The 20560-nt window shown below is 52.3% G+C and overlaps 1 protein-coding gene across 3 annotated transcripts in view; it reads left to right on the top strand.

Annotated features, from left to right (window-relative positions):
* Nucleotides 1-5948: 5948 nt before the first annotated feature.
* Nucleotides 5949-20560, top strand: part of CMKLR1 (chemerin chemokine-like receptor 1) — a 49211-nt gene continuing 34599 nt past the window's right edge. For all 3 annotated transcript variants that reach the window (XR_013443488.1, XM_036116708.2, XM_036116711.2), the window contains exon 1: nt 5949-6268. The gene's annotated coding sequence lies outside the window, so the exon portion shown is untranslated. The remainder of the gene's footprint in view (nt 6269-20560) is intronic.

Genomic DNA, 20560 nt, shown 5'->3' with positions numbered 1-20560 from the left:
CTGGATGGGCAGGGTCCTGCTCACGGGAGGGGGTGGTAATCAATGGGCCTCATCCACCCCCACCAGGAAGCCCCATCCCCTGTTAGGGCTTCCTCACTCCTGGTCGCACCCTCCCAACACTCCCTCTCAGTGCTGTTAACCCTTCCCAGCCGGGACCAGAGGCCAGGGGCCTGGATTCTTGCCAAGCAGACAAAATTGACTGGGCTGTCAGCACCCTCCTACCTCCTACCTCTTCCTTCTCAGTCCCCAAAAGTTGACTTCTCACCTCTGTACTCCTTCCCTCCACCTTGGACCTCCAGGAGCACGAGGAATCCTCCTTCCCCTCCCTCCCTGAGCCTGGTCTGCAGGACGGTGGGGGGGTGGAATTAAGTCCCCCCGCTACCTGAACACATACCGCACAGACACACATCATGTTTCCAATAACATTTTTGGCTGCAGGAGTTACAAATGTCTGATGACGCTTGGCACAGTGTTCCATTCTCCCATCTTGGTAACCCCGCAGGCCCCTCCGTGAAGAGCGGTGAAGAGCGAGAACTTGGCCATCAGGAAGAAGTCTTTGGGAACATGGCCCAGCTGGTCCGAGGAGGTTGGTCATCCATCTGTTCATTCATTTAACAAATATTTATGGAACAGGTACTATGGGCCTAGCAGCAGTCCCAACCCCCGGGGAGCTTTATGTGTGGATACGGGATGGATGGTATATTCACAATACGAATGATCATTGCATTACAATTGAGGTTGGTGCTGTAGCGCAGGAAGGGGTGCCGTGGGGATGAATGACAGGGGCACTGACCTAGCTTGGGAGTGCAAAGAGAGTGACATTTTAATCAACCTGGGAGGGTTTGGGTCCTCCAGCCCTCTTTCAGCTTTGCCATCCATTTAATTTTTTCCTTCCTGGGAGATGAGGTTATGTACTAGGGAGCCATGGAATGTTGTTGAGCAGTGGTGTGACCTTGAACAAAGTGGAACATCAGGAAGGTGGCTCAAGTAGTGCCCCGGGGATGGTTAGAGGGCCTGCATTGGGGAATGCCAACCTTCTAGTGCCCAACAGGACAGGAAAGTGATCCAACATTCATTGAGTGCAGTGTGTCAGACTCTGTTCTGAGCACGTCGTGGGTATCAACTTCTTTCATCTTTCCAACGGTCTGAGGTAGGTCTTTTATTACTGCCGTGTGCGGAGGAGAAAGAAAGTCTCCCTCTCTGAGACTCAGAGAGGTTAGGAAATTGTGCAAGGTCACACAGCTAGCAGGGGAAGCAGGGACTCAAACCCAGATGTGTCCGCCACCAAGGTCAGTGTTCTGGTCTCTAGAACAGCCCTTGTGTTAATTTCCTACTTCTGCTCTACAAATCACAAATATTGTGGCTTAAAACAATACATACTTACAGTCCTACAGTTCTGGAGCTGAGAAGTCCAAAATGAGTCTGAAGGGGCTAACATCAGGATGTCGTCGGCAGGGCTGGTTCCTGTTGGAGGCTTCAGGGGGAATCCACTCCTTGCACCTTCCAAGGGTGGGGGCTGTTTGTCTTCCTTGACTTGTGGCCACATCACAAATGTCTGCTTCCTTCCTCATCCTACTGCCTTCTCCCCCCAACGCCCCCGAGTCCTTGCCTTCCGCTTCTGAGGACCCTTGGATTACCCTGGGCTCACCTGGATAATCCGGGATAATTTCCCCATCTCAAGAGGCACAGTTTCATCACATCCATAACTTAATCACACAAGCATCAAATGAACCAGAGATGAGAAATGACTTGCCAAGGCCACACAGCCAGTCAGCGGCTGACATGAAGCTCTCATTCCAGTGCGGTCTGTCCACATCTTAAACAAAGTCCGAAGCGGGCACAGTTTGGATTTATAGGGAATCCTTCATGTCACAGAAAGTATCTTCCCAGGCTTCCTGTGGTTTGAGAGCCTCTCTGGTGAACCTAGTTTCGCAACTGATAATCAGGGAGAATGAGGAAACCATTTGCTTTAACTAGAGTGTTGGGGATCCATGAACACTAATATGCATATACCATATATATCCAGACATATACCAAGGGGTGTGGGAGTTAAGATATAAGTTTATCTACACTAGGGTTGGCCAATCCATGGGACAGGATGAAGCAGAGCCAGCCCCCCAGCCTCCTAGGCCAATGGGTTGGACTTTTGTTGGAGGACAGAGTGGGATGAGAGAGGCAAGGCTCCTCCTTTAGGTCCAAGGCAGGCATTGCTCATGGGTCACTGTGCTCTTTCCAGCCTGACCTGGATGTGGCCTCAGATTTCCTTTAACACAGAGCTCCAGGGTTCCAGAGCCAACCAACTAGATTTGGGTATAAGAGAAAGCTTGGTCCGCCATCTTGAAACTACATAGCATTCTCGAGGGAATAAACAGAGTCTTCTTTGCCACCACCTCTCTTGCGGGTCCCAATACCCCAATGTTAGGCCTCGGGTTTCAGAATCCTATTTGAAAACAACAACAAACAACCCCCCCACCCTACCTGCAACCCTTTTTATTCCAAGGAAGAAAAAGCCAAACTTCTCAGCCATGTTCAGAATGGTGACCAAAGACCTCTGGCTTTTGATTGGCCAGGGCAGCCGGATTCTTGCTCTTCCTCACTGGGGGTCCAGGTGGGGTTGTGTGCTCTGACCTCTACCTTGGGCATCCAGGGGCCCTGCTGGCCTGGGCCTGGAGTCCTCACTCTGTCAGATCTCCTAGCCGATAAAACCCAACAATCATTACAGTCTTGGGTTGGCTTTGGAGGCTGGGAGTGGGGTGGGGGGCCTCCAGGAGACCTGCATTAATGGTATCCAACAGTCAATGAAGGAGGAAGAGGAAATTTCCATAAATCCATCTAGACGCTGGATTTACCCTGCTAGGCTCCCCTTGCAGGATATCCTGAGTGTGCAAGATCTTCCTCAGAGCTTACCTCTCTGTCTCCTCTCCCACCTCCTCCTCTTCCCCTCCCCCTCCATCTCTTTCTCCTTCCCCCCTCCTCCCCTCCTCTTCCTTCTCCCTCATCCCCTCCCCCCTCCTCCCTCCCTCTTCTCTTTCCCCTCCCCACTACAGTCCCCCTCAGTCTCCAGCAGATAAGGAAACTGGCTCAGAGAGGTGAGAGGACTTGCTCAGTCACACAGCTCACAGTAGGGGAAACAGGGATTCAGTCAAATCTACTCTGTCTGATGTCAGAGCCCCCAGCTCTTGACCACTATTCCGTGGACTGACAAGGTAACTTGTTCCAGGATCCAGGATTTATTCCTAATGGAAATGTCTGTATCTGTGGTTTTCAAACTTGAGCGAGCATCAGAATCCCCTGGCGACTTTTGAACACACAGCTCACTGGGCCCCGCCTACAGAGGTCTGGTTCCCAAGGTCTGCAGACGGACCTGGCTTAAGAGCTTGAATTTCTAACAAGCTCCCCAGCAAGATGTCAGCGGCTGGTCCAGAACCCGCACTTTGAGAACCACTAGTCTCAATTAATGACAGACATCTAGATGGTGATGTTCATGATGCACAGGGTTTCTATCGCATTGTGGAAATATCCTCACCTTTGGACCAGGATGCTCTGGGGCTGCTGCCCGGCTGCTAACGGTACCCTGGGATGTCCCTTGCCTTCTCTGGGTCCAGTGTTCCCGTCTGTACAGTAAGGGCATGGATGAGATGCTCTTGGTCCCCTGGGCAAGCCTGCCAGAGCGGGGAGGAGAGGGGTTTAGAGTCAGGCTGGTCTGACTTCTGACTCTAGGGAGCTGTGTGACCTTGGACAGTGACTTAACCTCTCTGTGCTTCCAGTTAGTATCTAGGAAATGAAAGAGATGATAGTTTCTAAGTGTCCATCTCACTGGACTAAGAGTTGAGGATGGTGGGGAAAAGAAGGAGAGGCTCTAAGGCTGGTCAGATGGTGAAGGACATGTTCCCACACCCACCCAAGCCCTTAGGTCTAAAGAAGAGCAAGTGACCCTCCCTCCCATCCCCTCTCCATTTGCCCTTCTCCCTTCTTTGCCCACCCTCGTCTCTCTCTCTCTCTCTCTTTCCTATCCCCTCTCCCCCCTCCCTCCCTCTCTCCTCTCTCTTGCTCTCACCTTCTTCATCCCCCCTTCTTCCTTTCTACACAAGTTAGTGTTGGCAGCCTTAGCTTCGGAATGAGCCAGACGTGGGTTCAGTCAGGCCTCTGTCGGCCCCATCTGGGTGCCCTCGGCAAAAGAACTTCTCCCCTCATCTGTAGAACAGGTGAAGGACACCTCCTCCGGTGTGGGGGGAGGGTCACGTGACTCATTCCGTGGGAAGCCCCCCCACCCCGGGCACAGGGCGATGCACACAGTGGGCCCTTCTGTTAGTTCTTCTGTCTGGAGGCCGAGGGCTGGGCTCTGGAGCCAGATAGTCTGGGTGGAATCCCAGCCCTCCTGCCTATGGGCTGTGTGGCCCACGGCAAGTGACTTGACCTTTCTGGGTCCCAATTTCCTTATTGGTACAATGAGGGCAGAAATAGTACTGACTTCGCAGAAATTGTACCTCCTGAGGGTGAAGGAGCGAGTGGCCGGCCGGCACCCTGTCTGGGTGTCTGCTTTTGTGTTTATTCTGCCGGTGATGCAATCGCGCGGACGAGCCAGGCACCGTGCTTCGCCCCGGGGCCAGAGCAGGGGACAGAATACAGTCCCTTCCCCAGCTGAGTTTCCAGGGTAAGGGAGAGAGAGAGACTCTTAACAGGAAGGGACGCCCCTGCCGCTATGATGGTAGGGGAACCCTGGGGCGATCCGAGAGCAGTCCCCCCTCCAGCGGCGGGGTGGGGGGGGGAAGGCTTCTGGAGAGGTGGTCCCCAAGCTGAGACTTGAAAAGGGAGCAGGCGACCCTCTGAATAATAAAACATATGTTCATAGGAATTTTGTATAAGAAAATAGTTGGACAGAAAAAAAAAATAATTGGACGAGCGTGAAATGGGGTGTTTATTATAGTCAAAAATTTGAAAAGAACCCAACAAGTCACCCAGAAAGTGTCGATTCAATAAACCAGTCCTTGCTGCCTATGTAAGTAATAAACTGCATCCATTAGGGAAACAAAAGTTCAATAAATAAATAAACAAACAAACCACTGCATCAATTCAATGAAATAATGAGCAGCTGTTAAAACAGGGTAGGGTGTGTGTATACACACACACACACACACACACACACACACACACACACACCTATCACTGAATGAAAAAGCAGGTTACAGTATGGGACGCGTGCGGAGTATGACTGAGCCATTTTCCATCTAGATATAGAATATATATGTGTGTGTATGTTCATACCAAAGTGTTAATGATATTTCTCTCTGGGGAGCAGGGTTTGGGATGAAAGCAGGATTTATATTTAAACAACACAGGGCCTGAATGTAGTTAAAGGTTTTGATGTATTTTGTCAGCTCTCCAGAAATGGTCTATCAATGTATATTCCAATTATGCAGAAGATTTTTGCTTCCCGGTGACATTTACTAAAACCAAACATTATGAAACATTTTCATCTTTGTTCATTTGATACTTTATTAAAAAAATCTCATTGCTGTTTTAATTTGCAAAAAAATAAGATAAAATCAGGAAAAGGGAGCACAACTAGGGGGCCAGGAAGGGCACCCCGGTGGAGAGAGGTGGCCCAGGCTGGTGGGATACCCGGCAGCTCCTGAGGCCCTTGCAGGGAGCGGCCGCCCTTGCCACAGCTGCCTGGGGCTCGCACGTGCTCCTGGTTTGCGCTCAGAGGGTGGGCACAGCTCCCAGCTGGGCTCTGGCCGCCAGAGGGGCGGGTCGTCCCCGGCGGGCCTTGCCACCAGCCACCAGCCACCACCCACAAGCCGGGTCCCCGGCTGGCAGGCAGGGGCAGCCTCCTCTGGCGGCCCCCACTCCACGCAGCTGGCCGCCCCCGCCCTTGGCCAGCCCAGTTTCCTGCCCCTCCCTCCCCCCCCCCCCCCCCCCGCCCTCTCTCTCTCTCTCCTCCCTCATGCTCTCTCCTCCCTCCAGCTGTTTCTCTGGCAGAGTTCTGTCCCATTCAGGACAGCAGCCCCAGCGAGCGAGGAGCTCAGGACAGCACGAGGTCTCCCGGAGAGCCTCCTGAGGGCTGAGGCTGTTCTGCGGGGGAGGCTGCAATCCGGGGGGTTCCGGAGCATCTTGAACGAATGGACAGACTGCCTTCTGGGCACACAGCCAGAGCACAGTGTGGCCGAGAGAAAGAAGCGGGGCCACACGGGTCCCCTGCACAGCCTCCAGTGGCCTGAAGTCCAGGGGAACCCTTGGGAAGACCCAGGCGGAGACCAGCCACAAGGTATCACGCTTGGCTTTGACATCGTCTGGAGGGGCCAGGAAAGGGGGATACTCGTAGAGAGAGGAGGCCTGTGGTTCTGCGTAACATTTAATGTTGGTCATAATGAAAACATGATTTTTCAGATTTCCGAAGTAATGCATGCTAATTGTAAAAAACAGCAGGGTCACCCTATTTTTAAAAAGCAGCGAGCTCCGTGTTTTCCTTCATGACTCCACCCGCGCTCACAGCTACGAGGCAGGTGTTGCCCTCTCACAGGTGTCCTCGTTTTACAGGGGAGTGAACCAGGGCTCAGAGAGGGGAAGGCAGTGCTCAGAGCTGCAGAGACAGTGAGCCGGGGGTTGGGGGGGGCGGTGAGGGGAGGCTGAGATTGGAACGAAGCCCACAGCCCACTGCTTTGGCCCCTGGGCTGTATCTCTGTACAGAGACTCAGGAGGAGGTCCTCACCCAGAGGTGGCCTTTCGGGGGGCTCTCTCCGTCGCCCCCACACTTGCTCGCCCACCAGTTTATCTCTGATGTTTCTTGAGTGCCTACAGATGGAGAAGACACATCTAAGTATGTAGGTGTGGACTCACGCTTCCAGCATCTTGTTCGGCAGCCTCCCTTGTCTTGCACTGCAGACTGTGAACTCCCATCTATGTTCCTCCAGGATACATTTTAATGGCTGCATGGAAAGGCCATCTTGGGATTTATGTAACCATTCCTCATTGTGGTTGCTTCCTTCTTCCTCTTCTTCTTTTCTCCCCCATGATTACAAATGTGCTGTGATGACCCGCTCTTGTACATTATCTTCACATGTCCGACCTATGGATACTTTTCCAAAGGCCAAATCGCGGGGTCAAAAGTGTGCCTGTTCTTAAGGTTTGTGAGGCTTCTGGCTGCTTCCCTCTGCATTTCTTTATTAATGCTGATCATCCCTTGCAAGCTCGTTGTTCGTTTTTCTTTTATGATTCTACTGTTCAAATCCACTCCCACGTTTTTTCTGTCGGCATGTTTATCTTTTGTTGATTTTTAAGAGTTCTTTATATAGGAAGGATGGGAACCCTTTGGCAGTGCTAGCTGTTGAACCTACCCCGCGCTCCCCTCTGCTTCCGGCTAGCACCTGGGCGCTGTGCTACGGTTTAAATGAGTACACCGTAAAGGCTAGCCTTGAGCGAAGTTATACACAGCACATCATAATCCAGTAACTGCTGCTTGAGATAAGTCTGATCACTCAGACCAGCCTGTGGTTCAGATAGGCCAGTGAGGAGGTGGCCAGGTTTGGGGTCTGTCTTCTTTTTCCAGTAAGAGGCCTGATCCCCAGCCTCCCTATTGGCAGCCCCTGCTTCCTTTCGAAGAGCGATCTTCCCTGTGGTTCTTGCTGTCTCTCTTCCTTCCTCCAAACTCCAGTGGTGGGAGGAGGGCTACTTGGCATTTTCTCAAGAAAGAAGGCTTAACTTAAACCAGGGATGCTCAGGCGGTGGGGTGTCAGGCACTGAGAAGCCCACGGGAAGAGTTCTTTCTTGGTACCCAGGGACCTTCTCTGGACTCTGCCAAAACTTCAGGGAATAGGTAAAGTTGACTTTGGGCAAGTCACTCCCCTCTCTGGCTTGACCCCTTCTGAGAGGTCCCTGTCTCCGTGCCCAGTCTCGTCTGTCTCTCCTGCTGGCCTGGGAGCTCCTTGAGGCTAGACTTGGGGTACTTACTCTCCTCTCTGTATCCTCAGTGGGTGCTCGGTAAATGTTCATTGAATAAATAATCAGGCCTCGGTTTTGCCATCTGTAAAATGGGATGGGTGAGTCGGGCAAAGTCTCATCCCTTCGATGTTTCCTTAATTAACTCCTCTCAGTTGGCAAACCACTTTACTGCCATGATTTTCTTGAATCCTCACCATGGCTGCATGATAAAGATATTATTAACATGCCCATTTTACAGATGAGGAGACTGAGGCCCGGGGAGGGGTTCTGAAGTTAGACGTCCACGAGAGGCACTAGACCATCGTGGCTGCAGAGTGAGTTCGTTTAGGTAAGTTTGAACCCGGTCTGCCCCCTGCCAGCTGAGTGACATGGAACAAGGTATCTGTATGCTCCAGTTTCCTCATCTGTAAAATGGGAATATCATAAAGACTAAATGAGATCTCGCACGTGGAACACTTAGCAGAGGGCCTGTCATGTCGTAAGGAGCTCCAGAAACATTAGCTGTGATTCTATGATCATTTCTATACCACCTGCCATCTATACCATTGACACCCATCCGAGCCAAATAGAAATTATTATTAATTTCTTTACCAGTGGGTTATTAATGCTCAGGTTCCCATCAGGGTACAAAAAAACCCTCAGCGCCTGTCTCACTCGCTTTGAGCTACACTGCATGAGCGTGGTTATCACTGCCAGTAATCCCTGCCAGTTTCAAGGCTGCAGAGTAGACTTGGGGCTTCTCAAAGTGCGATCGTGGGAATGCTGGCATCGGAACGATCATGAATAATATCATTCATGCCGAATAATCATGAGTATTTCCTAAGGCTTCAGTTTGTGCCATGAGAATCCCTGAGGGCGAGGTGTGCGAGTCTGCATGTGGCGCCAGCTCCCCAGATGATTCGGATGCACCCCAAAACTTGAGGGCCGCTGAGCTAGAGGATGTGAACATCTTTTCTGTTTGCCTTTTGTCCAGGTTTCTGGGTTGCTTATTGCACACAGAGGTTGATTTTTTTCCTTTCTAAGCAAATATCTATGTACTTCTGTCAGTCTGCATGTCCTGTGTCAGCAGTTGAGGCCAGGAGGTCTGGTGCAGAAGTGAAACTTTATCTTGTAGCACCACAGAAAGTCAGAGTGCGCTAGCCGTCACCCAGTGTGTGGGCTTTGGAATTATTTTAAGAAGCAGAACTCTTTTGTCCAATGAAAATATAGGGAGAATGGTGATTGGAAAACGGATATAAGGCATGTTATTCTAGTTGAAACAGAGGTGGAGGACTCTGGGCTGCCGTTCATGGAACGTCACTCTTAGAGCTCGGTGGGGCAAGTTGAAAATGGCAGATCTACTCCAGACTGATAAGAGACCAAACTTTTGGAGCTTTGTGGAGTTTGCTACGTGAGCTTAGGCAAGGTGTTCTCACTCTGTGGCCATAAACATCTCATTTGTGAACAAGGAGATTGAAGGTTGTATTAGTCAGGGTAGTAGCTGCAGTAACAAATAGCCCCAAACATGTATAATGGCTCAAACAAAACAGACGTTTAGGGGAAGGCAGGTGTTTCTGCATGGGGGGAGGTCCTCTTCCATGTGTGTCCCTACTGTCCCCTTGGACATCGCTCCTAATGAAAGAAAGAATGGAAGTGTGGCACGTTTGCTTCTTCACTGCCCTCTGCCACATGGGAGAACTAGTCCTGTGGCCAGTCTAGTCACAAAGGAGGCTGGGAAATGGAGTTCTTGGCCGGGTGGCTCTTTCCCAATGTCTGCTATATGCTGTGGAAGGGGAGAATGGATTTTTGTGGACAGCTAGTTGTCTCTGCCACAAATTTGGTATCCTCTTGGGTCTCTCCCCTTCTCTTGATTTTAAGTCTAAATTTTCATTAACATGGTGTTAACAAGGTGATGTTGGATCCACAAATACTTTCCTATCCTCAAGATAATTCCCATCAGATATACTGAGTAAATGCCCATGCTCCAGACCCATCACCGTGGGTTTCCCTGGAACTTAGGCAACTGCCATTCTCTTTCCCTCCTGGAACAAGCATAACAATTTTATTGAGCACGGCACACTTCCTGGAGCCCAAGGCTTTCATATCCAGTATCGCCCTACAGCCCTACAGCCCTACCTAGAAAGGCTCCATGATTATCATCCCCATTTCATAGGTGAAGAGAATGAGGATCAGAGAGGTAAAGGGACTTGCCCAAGGTCACATATCTCATAAGCAAAAGAGCTGGGATTTGAACTCAGAAAATCCTACTCCTGTCCTAGGGTGGCATCGCACGTTGGATGTGTGTGTGCAAGCCCATATGTGTGCATGTGTGTGCATGCGTGCATGCGTGTATGCATGTGCATGTGTGTGGTTAGGGTAGGGGATTTCCTTGGGCTGTATTCCCCCAGGGCTGGGCATGAGGAAGTAGAGGTGCAGGAATCATTGTCCATACCCTTAGCATGGGCCGAGCTTGCCGGTCATAAGGCAGCTTGGTGGTTGTCCTAGCCTGGGGGAGCTCAGTATATCTAAGTATGACAGCCACTGACCAGAAAAAAGGGAAGGGGAGTAGGACCTGGGCTCCTAGTTCTCAGTCCAGAACTCATCCTTGTTCCCCTGGGCCAGGTCTGGGATGCAGGGAAGGCGCCCTCTGGGTTGGCAGTCACTTTGTGCTGCCTGTGGACATCAGGACAGGCTGGTTTCCGGCAAAATTAGGAAACCCGTTAATTTACTTCTCTTTTGGAACTTCTGGAGTTTTGCAGTGATGGGCACAACAGGATTGAGAAAGTAGAATTTCTTGCCCTGCTGGGTGGAATGGAGAGGTGGTAATTCTACCCAGTGCTGTCCAAGAAGGAAAGAATACGTGGTCACAGACTCCACAGCCAGTTGCTCTAGAGTTTAGAGCCCATCTCTGCCCCCTAATCTCCTGTCACCTCGTGTCCTCTTCTGTAAGGTGGGTGTACTCTTAATGCCTCCTTCACGGCATCATTAGGGAATAACATGAGTTAATATACATACAGCATGGCACGGCACGTGGTCAGCTCAGTGAAGACATTTCTATTTTTATTCTTAGGAAAGCAGGCATGGAAGTCTGCCTTTGCACATCTGGGTCCCTATGGCAGTCTGGCACCTCATGATTTTGGGGTCCCAGGCGGGGAAAGGTCATTTTGGCGCGTCTCTTGGCTTCATGCTTTGCCCCATGGAGAGTCCTGGGCTGGGGGTGGTGGGGGAGGCTCAGGCCTTGTCCCATCCCTCATGGCCACTCTGCAAGCTTGGAAGTACCAGCAGCTGACTCAGCAGGGGGGTTAGTGGCTATGCAAGCAGCATGTCAGAATCAGTTCTGCTTTCTTGAGGTTCATGACTCGGGTCCTCTGATCCTAGCCCTGAGGGCGGCTCTTATGCAAGGAGATGGTTGGGCAGGGCAATTGGGGCAAGAGACCATGGCTAGCATGTTCAGGTTTTCCCTCTGGGAGCCTGGGGCCGGAAGACAAGAGAGCTGGGTTTGGCGCCAGCCACCTGGGTGAGCTCAGGTCAGTCCATACCTCTTGAGCCTCAGTTGCTCCCTGTCTCAGCGTTGTGGAGAGCCCATCTGCAGCGCTCAGGAAATGATCAGGGGTGACGATGACGGGCGGGGGAACGTTCAACACACACCCATCCCTTGTTATCTGGATTTGTTTGAACGGTTGTCAGAATCTATGAATTCTTGAGTATGAGCCTCCTTTCAGAGGCTCCAGGGGAGAATCCACCCCCTCGCCTTTTCCAGCTTCAAAAGCCTGTTCAGGGGCACCTGGGTGGCTCAGTCGTTAAGTGTCTGCCTTCGGCTCAGGTCATAATCCCAGGGTCCTGGGATCGAGCCCCGCATCGGGCTCCCTGCTCAACAGGAAGCCTGCTTCTCCCTCTCCCACTCCCCCTGCTTGTGTTCCCTCTCTCGCTGTGTCTCTCTCTGTCAAATAAATAAATAAAATCTTTAAAAAAAAAAAAAAGGCTGTTCACACTGCTGGATCCACGGTCCCTTTCTCCATCTCCAAAGCCAGCAGCAGTGTGATGAGTCCTTCTCACATGGGATCGCTCTGACTTTTCCTGGCTTCCTCTTTCATTGACAAGGACCCATGTGAGGACGCTGGGCCCACCTGGATAATCTGCGATAATATCCCCCGTCTCAAGACCCTTGACTCAATCCCAGCTGCAGAGTCCCTTTTGCCATGTCAGGTAACGTATTCTCAGGTTCTGGGGGTTAGGACATGGGCAGGCATTATTCTGCCTACCACAGTAGGGGACATCTCGAACACTGATCTATGTCTGTTTCCTGAATTTGAAAATTGAGAGTTGAGATGGCCGCCGTTGTAGTGACAGCTGGCTCAGCAGGGCACTGACCAGTCAGAACCAATGTGAGCGTGAGCCACTCACGAGGATGTCCTGGGGTATATGGGTGACCATCAAGCCTGACCGAGTCTCCGGGCTTTGGCGTCATTCGGGCTGCATTCAAATTCCTGCTCCACTACCTACAAACCCTGTGGCTCTGAGCAAGTGAGTCTTCTCATCTGTGAAATGGGATGGCACTCTGCCTTTGATAAGGGTGGTGGTTAGGAAGAAATGAAGGTGCCCAAGTTGAGTGTAGAGCATGGTGTCTAGAACCTGGTAAAGGACTCAACATGAACTAGTGATCTTCCTGGTGACTGGGCCTCTACATCAGGCCCTGGTGATTTCTAGACAGGAGAACCCTTCTGTTTCTGCCCCGTGCTGGGGAGAAGTGCTAGCCTGGCTCATGGGCTGTGGGTACCCTCAAAGAAAGGGGGTTCATTGTTGGGAATGTGTGTGCCAACTCACACTTGAGTTGTGGGAGGGTGGTACCAGATGCCCAGCCAGGCTTGTGTTCAACTAGAAGGTTCTCAGGCTCTGAGATGGCTTCAGGGAGGGGCTATCTCATCCCCTCACTGCAAGACCCTGCAGCTCCCTGTTCTGTTGTTCTACCCATGGGGCTGTTCCCTTCAATTCTGTCTCTTTCTGAGTTTCTGTTTCTAGCTCTGCTCCTGATTGCTCCACCCTCTCTGAATTGTCTTTTGAAACAGCCCAAGTGGGCCCACTGGATTCATTTAGTCCTAGTGGGGTTCTGCTTTCTTCTGATAGATTAATCCCCTCTCAGTCTGGTACCTTCCTATCCAGTAGACCCAAGAAAAATCTTGAATTGACATTGAATCGAATTGACATTGAACTTGACATTGTCTAGTCCAGGGATGGAGCTCTACACTTCTCACTCACAAGCCACGGCAGACAGGAATCTGTTTCAAATATTTATCTCTGTGGTTCAAACCACTCCAAAATGTGGTGGCTTGAAATGACTTCTTTGTTCACATTTCTGTAGCTGGGCAGAGTTCTGCAGGGATAGTCCATGTTTGTTCCACATGGTATCCGTCGGATCCCTCGTGGGCTGCATTCAGCAGGGAGCTTGACCAGGGCGGGGCCAGTTAAGATGGCCTCATGTCCTGCTGGGACGCATGCTGCCTCTCCCCACATGGCAGCACTCCCTGGACTTCTCTACCTGGAGGCCCAGGGCTCTGGGAGAGTGACCAGGCCTCTTGAGATCTAGGCCTGGGGTTAGCAAGCATCACTTCTGCCACATCCCATTGGTCACAGCACGTCACCAGCCCGGCCCAGACTCAAAGGGAAAAGCAAGAGAGTCCACCTCTTGATGGGGGGAGTGACGTGCATCTGTGGGAAGGGGGTGATATTAGGGCCCATCGGTGATGACAAGCTATCAACCACATTTGACCTTAAAATTCGATGGATGACAGTGGTCATCTGAGATAATCATGTGTCATTCCTGAGTGTCTTAGTCTGTTGGGGCTGCTCTCACAAACTACCAGAGACTGGGTGGCTTGTAAACGGCAGAAACTCATCATTCATAGTTCTGGAGGCTGGAAGTCCAGGGTCAGGGTGCAGACATGGTCAGGTACTTCCAGGCTGCAGATGGCTGACCTCTCGCTGTGTCTTCACAACAGTGGAAGAGGTTAGGGAGCTCTCTGGGGTCTCTTTTATAAGAGCACTAATCCCGCTCGTGAAGGCTCCACCCTCATGACCTCACCTCCCAAAGACCCCGCCTCCCAACACTGTCACATTGGGGGTTAGGACATCAACATATGAATTGGGGTGTGCGGGGGGGCACAAACATTCAGACCATAGCCCTGAGTATGGGTTAGTCCACCCTTTCACTTCTCAGATAGAGAAACAAGCTTGAGAAAAGGAGAGGGACTTGTCTAAAGGAGCCCATGAAGGTAGTGAAAGAGTCAAGACAGAGCCTCCGTGCCCCCCCACCAGGATTTACTGAGCACCTACTGTGTGCCAGGAGCGTGGGATCCAGGGAGAGACCAGCCCTGCCCTCAGGGGGCTCCCAGTCACGCGGGAAGACAAGTATGTCAACAGAGTGAGGTCCCTCTAGCTGGAAGGTTGGCTTTAATGGCCGGGCACATGGGGCCAGTTGCTTCTGGGTCATGATCACCCATGACATTTTCCTCCATCATCTGTTCGATACAGTAGGTGAACCCTGGCCATTTGATTGAAAGCATATTGTCGGGGGTTTTCTGTTTTTTGTGTTTTTACAAATTTTATGTATCTTTTTGAGAGAGAGCACTAACGGGGAGAGGAACAGAGGGAGAGGGACAAGCAGACTCTGCGCTGAGCACGGAGCCTGACTTGGGGCTCGATCCCACAACCTGAGCCGATACCAAGAGTTGAGCACTCAACCAACTGAGCCACCCAGGCGCCCTGAAAGTGTATCGTTAAATACATTCAGTGTGCAAAGTACTACAGGGGCAAAGAGCTTTGCTGGGGGTATCTTTGCTGGGGAAGTCCGGAAATAGCACCTCGAGAAGAAAGTGCGGATTTGAGCTGGCTCCAAGGATGAGTTGGCTTTGGACGAGGCCTCTAGTTGGCTGGAGCAGAAGTTGGCCAGAAATAAAAGATATTTCAGGTGGGGAGAGCAGCATGAGCAGAGATTTGGAGGCTTGATGAGCCAGGGGTGTCTGGTGTGGTGGGCAGAAGCAGGGAGTGGCCGGAGGGAGTCTGGACGCTCTGCAGGGTCTTGAAGATCCCACTCAATTTTCTGGGTGGTCCAAGGCTGCCCTATTTCACCAGAGCAGCATCCTGTTGTCCTGAGGCTCACTCTCTCCAAACTCAGTTGCTTTAAGCTCAAACGTTAGAACAATTGAAAATTCCAGACAATCCCAAACTAATTGAGTTTGAGATTCCAGCTTGGCAGAGGGCCTGTCGGTTTGTGGCTCTAATCTCCTGGGTTGTCTGGTCCAGAAACCAGCTCGGAGAAGAGAATATTTCTTTGCACTGGTGGCTTTTGTGACTGAATGATGGGTCCCCTCTCCTCCCATGCCTAGGACTTGCTGACAGATGTAGGCACGGAGCTTGGGGGAAAACGAGGTGTTTCCTCCAGGGCTGAAGAAAGTTGATTTAGGCTGGCACCTGTGGTCAGCCTGGGACTTGTTTACCGCAGGGAGACTTTGCCAATGCCCTGTTGGAGCCAGACTGAGCCGGGCTGGGCACTGAAGGGTCCACGGGCCTCCCAGTGGCAGGGGAGGTGGAGCTGACTGGCGTCAAGAGAGAGTCTTCGGGGAGTGCCGGCAATTTGCAGTCTCTTTTATGGCAGAATTGACTCACAGGGGGCTTCTCCAACTGTCAGGGATTTGGGTCATGAAGAAAAAGGGCGTCCCTTGAGTCAGAATGGGATGGCCACCTGATGGGTAGAAGCAGAAACTCTGCCCGCTCACAGACCTGTTTTGAAACCCATTTCTGCTGCTCGTTGGCCATGAAACCCAGAAAAGATCACTTAACTGCTCCGTGCCTCAGTTTCCCCCACTGTAAATTGGGGATCACCGGGGTGTTATGCGGCTTACGTGAGATCATGTGTGGCCCAGAGGTGGGGCTGAAAAGCACTGTGGCCTCTGCGTGAGGGGGCCTGGCTCCAGTGGCGCAGAATGGTGTGGGGTGGGGGGGACCGGAAGTCCCAAGCCAGGAGGGGCCGGTGCGGACTGTGCCAGGGTCATGCTTTGCCCCACACTTTCCCCTCCGCTTCCTGCCTTGGCCCGAAAACATGGCAACACTGGGTGGGGACCTTGAATCGTCAGCCTCTCTTCTCCCGGGGGATGTGGGGCCTGTCTGGCCTCAATGGGCCTTTCTTTTTCTGGTTCCCCCTCCCCCACCTGTGAAAAACCTCAGCCATGAAGGAAATCAGGAACAGGGCTCTGGGGAAGGGCAGTGCGGCTGCCCGGAGCCTGGCTGGGCGATGCCCCTCACCTCGCCCTCAACGATTCCTGGCGGGCCTGGTGGTGAGGCCGCTGCACAGGCTGGGGCCCTGGGCCTCCTCCCCGTCCAGCCCAGCCGGCCCCGGCTCCACGCTCTCTGTTCGCTCCACATTCTCGGCCCTCTCCCAGAGCCGGCATCTCCCATTTCTGGGGAAGCCAACATCACCCAAAGTTCCTCCTTCTAAGAGTTTCCTGGGCTGTGTCCCCTGCCCTAAGGGACAGGTGGCTTCCACTGGCTGAGTCCCTGCTGGGCTTCTGCCCTGTCCCACTTCCTGTCTTTCAGAGTGTCTTCTGGGGCCAGTAGGCAACCCCCAGCCTGTTTGCAGCCATACTTTCCCGTCCAGGGTGAGGCTCAGTGAGGTTGGTCGGCTGCCTGAGGTCACAGAGCTGCTAGCCAAGGGAGATGGGCCCCTGACGCCACCTCCTCTGCCTGCCTGTACCCGTGACTGCACCCCACATGGCTCTTCCTATTTTCCTGGCCCCTTTGTCCAGTCTACATACCCTCCTCGTCTGTGATTTCTAGGCCTTTCTGCCTTACCTCTGCCGCAGACCCTCCCTATTCCAATTAGGCCTGTCTCTTCTCTCTTCTTCCTTTTTTTTTTTTTTTAAATCAAATGCCCTGTTCCATCAGAAGCCGGTTTTCGTCCAGATGCCCAGTTGAAAACCAAAGCAATCAACTCTTTCACACTGAGATATTTGCAACTGATGACAGCTGGCGAGAGTGGGGCTTTGTGAGCACGATGGCTTAAATCAGCAGAGAATGTCTGTGCTGGTGGACACCCAGGCGCTGTGCACACCAGGTGAGGGGAGCTTCTCGGCCAGGGGTTTTCCCGGAGGCAAGCCAGCGGCGGGCCCGTCCTGCTCCAGAGACCCGAGGACAGGCGGTTAGAGTCAATTCCATAGAAGTGTGTATTTCCAACTTCCTCACACCTCCACCAGAGAGGGCTTCTCCGTTCTTCTTTTTCTTGTAGATGGAGTGGTTGGAATTGAGTTGATTTTTTTTTTTTTTTTTTTAATGTGACGATGCTGCACTTTAGCATAGCTTGGAGAAACAGGACCGGCCTGGGAGCCGTGGGGACAAGCATCGCAATCTTGGCACACCCCGTATCTACCAGAGCCTGGGGGCAGAGGTGCTTGCCACGGCCGTGTCCTGGGTCCTGGATGAGGAGCCTGGTGTCCCTGTCACCCTTCACTGAACTAGGAAAACTGTCTTCCCCTGTGCGGGCATTGGTGGGGAGCGGGGAGAGGCCGGGTGGTGCCGGCTGGGCCGGTGTAGGGCGAAGCCTGTGTGGTCCACGTGTGTCTGGAGAGGCAGAGGGGCCTGGCCAGTGGCATTTCTGGAATCCTTTCCTTATCTGTAAAATGGGGGCGAGGATGACACTGCCTCATAGGGTTTTTGGGGTGGGGAGATGGATGTAGGGGAGGACACTTTTGTGTTTTATCTTTTTTTTTTTTTTTTTTTTTTTTGCTATTTGCCACAGTCAGCTGTTTAAAGGCAAGAATCTGGAATGGGGCGTCCACACACTGGGTGCACGCAGCTCTGGGGCCCGGTGCTCACTACATGCACAGTATTTGCAATTTTGCCACTAGCGATCCGGTCCGGTCCAGTCTGTGTCCCTAGTGATGGGGGGCTTTGGTAAGAAGCTCTGCCCCTTTCTGCTTTCTTGCGGAGGGGCTTTGGGCAAGTTGCTTCACCTCGTTGAAAGCCATGTTCTCAAAAACTCGGGGTGCGTTGCAAGGGGCGTTGCGAGGGTGCAGGGGTGAAGTCGAAAGAGCTCCTGGCTCCAGGGCAGCGATATGCTTCTGGAACCATCTGAAACCATCTCTCTGGGCATCATCTGGCTCCTCCGGGGTGGTGGGGGCCGGCTACTTTCTCCCCTCGATGTCATATGGAAATGCTGCAGGCATCTCGGGACATTCAAGTTCCTGAGGGGGCTCTGAAACTCTTGGGGTTCTGGGCTCTGTCCCCAGACGTGCGGTGCAGAGCCAGGCTACTGTAAGGAGCTGGGTCAAAGTCTGGCTGGCTCCTGTCTTCTCAGTGTACATTCCTTCTCGCTCTCCCTCCTCCCCTCTTCTCTTCCCCTCCCCCTGCCCTCTTCCCTTCTTCCTCCCCTCCTCCCCTCCCCTTCCCCTCCTCCCCCCTCCTCCCCTCTCCTCTCTCCTTTCTTCTGTAGCCGGTGTTCTAAGTCTTCCAGAGGTTGAGTGGAGCATGTTTGAGCAAAAGCAAGCGCTTACCTCGAGGTGAGGGAGGGTCCCCGAGGTTCCGGGTGCCCGCTGGGCTCTCGGTGGCTTCTTCTCTCTGGGAGTTGGCTGAGATAAGATGCCATGAAAAAAAGGTGTGGGCCTCAGTTGTCCAGGAAACCTGCCCCGGGCACCCCGCAGCCCTGCACCCTGCACATCGTGGGCACCCCACAGCTGTTAGTGAGGGGATGCCCAGGCGAGCCCCAAGAGCAGAGGGGCACGCCCGCACACTCTGAGGACCAGGATCTGGAGCATGTCCTGAAGACCCCTTCCTTCCCTTAGGGAAAACTGAACCCTCACTGAAGTTATTTTGAGGTTGTGTGCCTATTTTTAAAACGTAAAATTATTTTGAGGGCGTATGCTTTGTTTAAAAAAGAAAAAAAGCATGGGAATTTTTGCATTCAGTGCCGTAATATTCCCCTGCATTTAAAGACAGAAATTGCGGCCCTCAGAAATCTTTGGGTCAGTTCCGCGGAGGGGACCTTCAATCTGTGCTCTGGTTTTCTGTCTCTGTGGCTCATTCAGAGAAATTTGGGGTAGGAAATGCATGGACTGTCAGGTTTGAGGGGGACACTGACAGACAATTGAGTCTTCTTCCCCACCCCCCCATCTCTCCCCTGTGTATTGAAGAAAAAGGCACAGAGAGGTTAAGTGACCTGCTCAGAGTCACACAGCTGGTAAGCAGCAGAGCTGGAGTTCGAAGCCAGAAGCCATACAGCTTTAACTGCAACGCTTGCAAAGATGCCACTTGGGTGAGTCCTGTTCCCCTCCACCCTGCTGCAGCTGGGGCTGGGCAGCTGGGGCAGTTTCCTGGACAACTGAGACCCACTTCCTTCCAGGGCATCACCTCTGGTCACACTAAGCTCACCTCTGGTCACACTAAGCTCCCAGACGGAAGAACCACTAAGAACCCAGCTAGCACCTGGGCCGCGAGGACCCTCCCACCGGGCACAGGGAAGGTTTTGCACAAAGATGCAAACTTTAGGATTCCCCAGCTGGAGTCCTGGACCTCTGGCCTGGGCTGGGTCCCTCTAGAGGAAATAGCCTGTGTGCCTTTCGTCTGAGGCACTTGGCCAGCCTCTCTCTCCAGGTGGTTTGGCTTTTGCCAAGTGTCTAGCCCTTGGCTCTGGTGCCCCTCTCTGTGAGCCAACTGTGAGTTGGCAAGGATCTGAGAACTCATTTCCAGAAGAGGAAACTGAGGCCCAAACATGGTGTCAGAGAAAGAAGCCTGGTGTCCGGTCCTGTTTCTCCAGCCGTGTTGGCTCATTTGCTCAGGCAGGACCTATGCCCTGAACCCAGCTTGGGCTGAGTCTTCCCGGCTGGGCCAGAGGGTGCCTTCTAGCTCAGGGTCGCCTGGAAGATCCACATGCTCGTGGCTCGGAGAGAGAAAGAGATTTGTGTAGGTTCTCAGAAATTTAGGAGCAGAGTGGGTCTGGAAGCCATGTCGCCTACCTCCCCCAGCACCTTGTTCATTCCTCAGTTTCCCCAAGGCAACATTCAAGGCTCAGGGTTTGGACGGGAAGGACAGAGCGGCTCTTTGAAAGGTCCCAGTTTCCCCTGATGTCCAACAGAGAGATTGACAACCCTAGCCCACTGGAACCTGTATGTGGTCAAGATTTTTGTTTTTGTTTTTGTTTTTAAAGATTTATTTGAGAGAGAGAGGTAGGCACAGGTGGGGCTGAGGAGGTCACACGGTTGGAAAACACTGGGCCCTGGGCATGGAGGGGAAAGTTCCAGCAGCTAGAGCCAGGGCGGGACTGCAGAGCAGGGAATGCACCTGGCACATTGTAGTTGCCCATGATTACTCAGCACACAACTCGGAGTCAGGGCAGCGGGAGGGGAGAGAGAAGACTGGGTTCTGAGTTGGATATCTGTTTCCCCAAAGCAGAGCCTGAGGCAAGGATTTAGGTAAATGTGAGGTACTGAGTAAGTTCTCTCAGGCAGGGTTGAGATTAGGGGGAGGTGAGTGAGGCAGGTCATGCAAGTTCAAAGTTGGGGTCCATCTTTATTTGAAATTGTGATATTTTGTTCATCATGCATTTTATGCATTAGTTTCAATTTTTAAAAAAATATGGAATTAGGCACGCCTGGGT

The sequence above is a fragment of the Halichoerus grypus genome, chromosome 13 (assembly GCF_964656455.1).
Source record: "Halichoerus grypus chromosome 13, mHalGry1.hap1.1, whole genome shotgun sequence".
Lineage (NCBI taxonomy): Eukaryota > Metazoa > Chordata > Mammalia > Carnivora > Phocidae > Halichoerus > Halichoerus grypus.
Note: the sequence above shows the minus strand (reverse complement) of the source record. Positions and strands in the feature narration are given on the sequence as shown.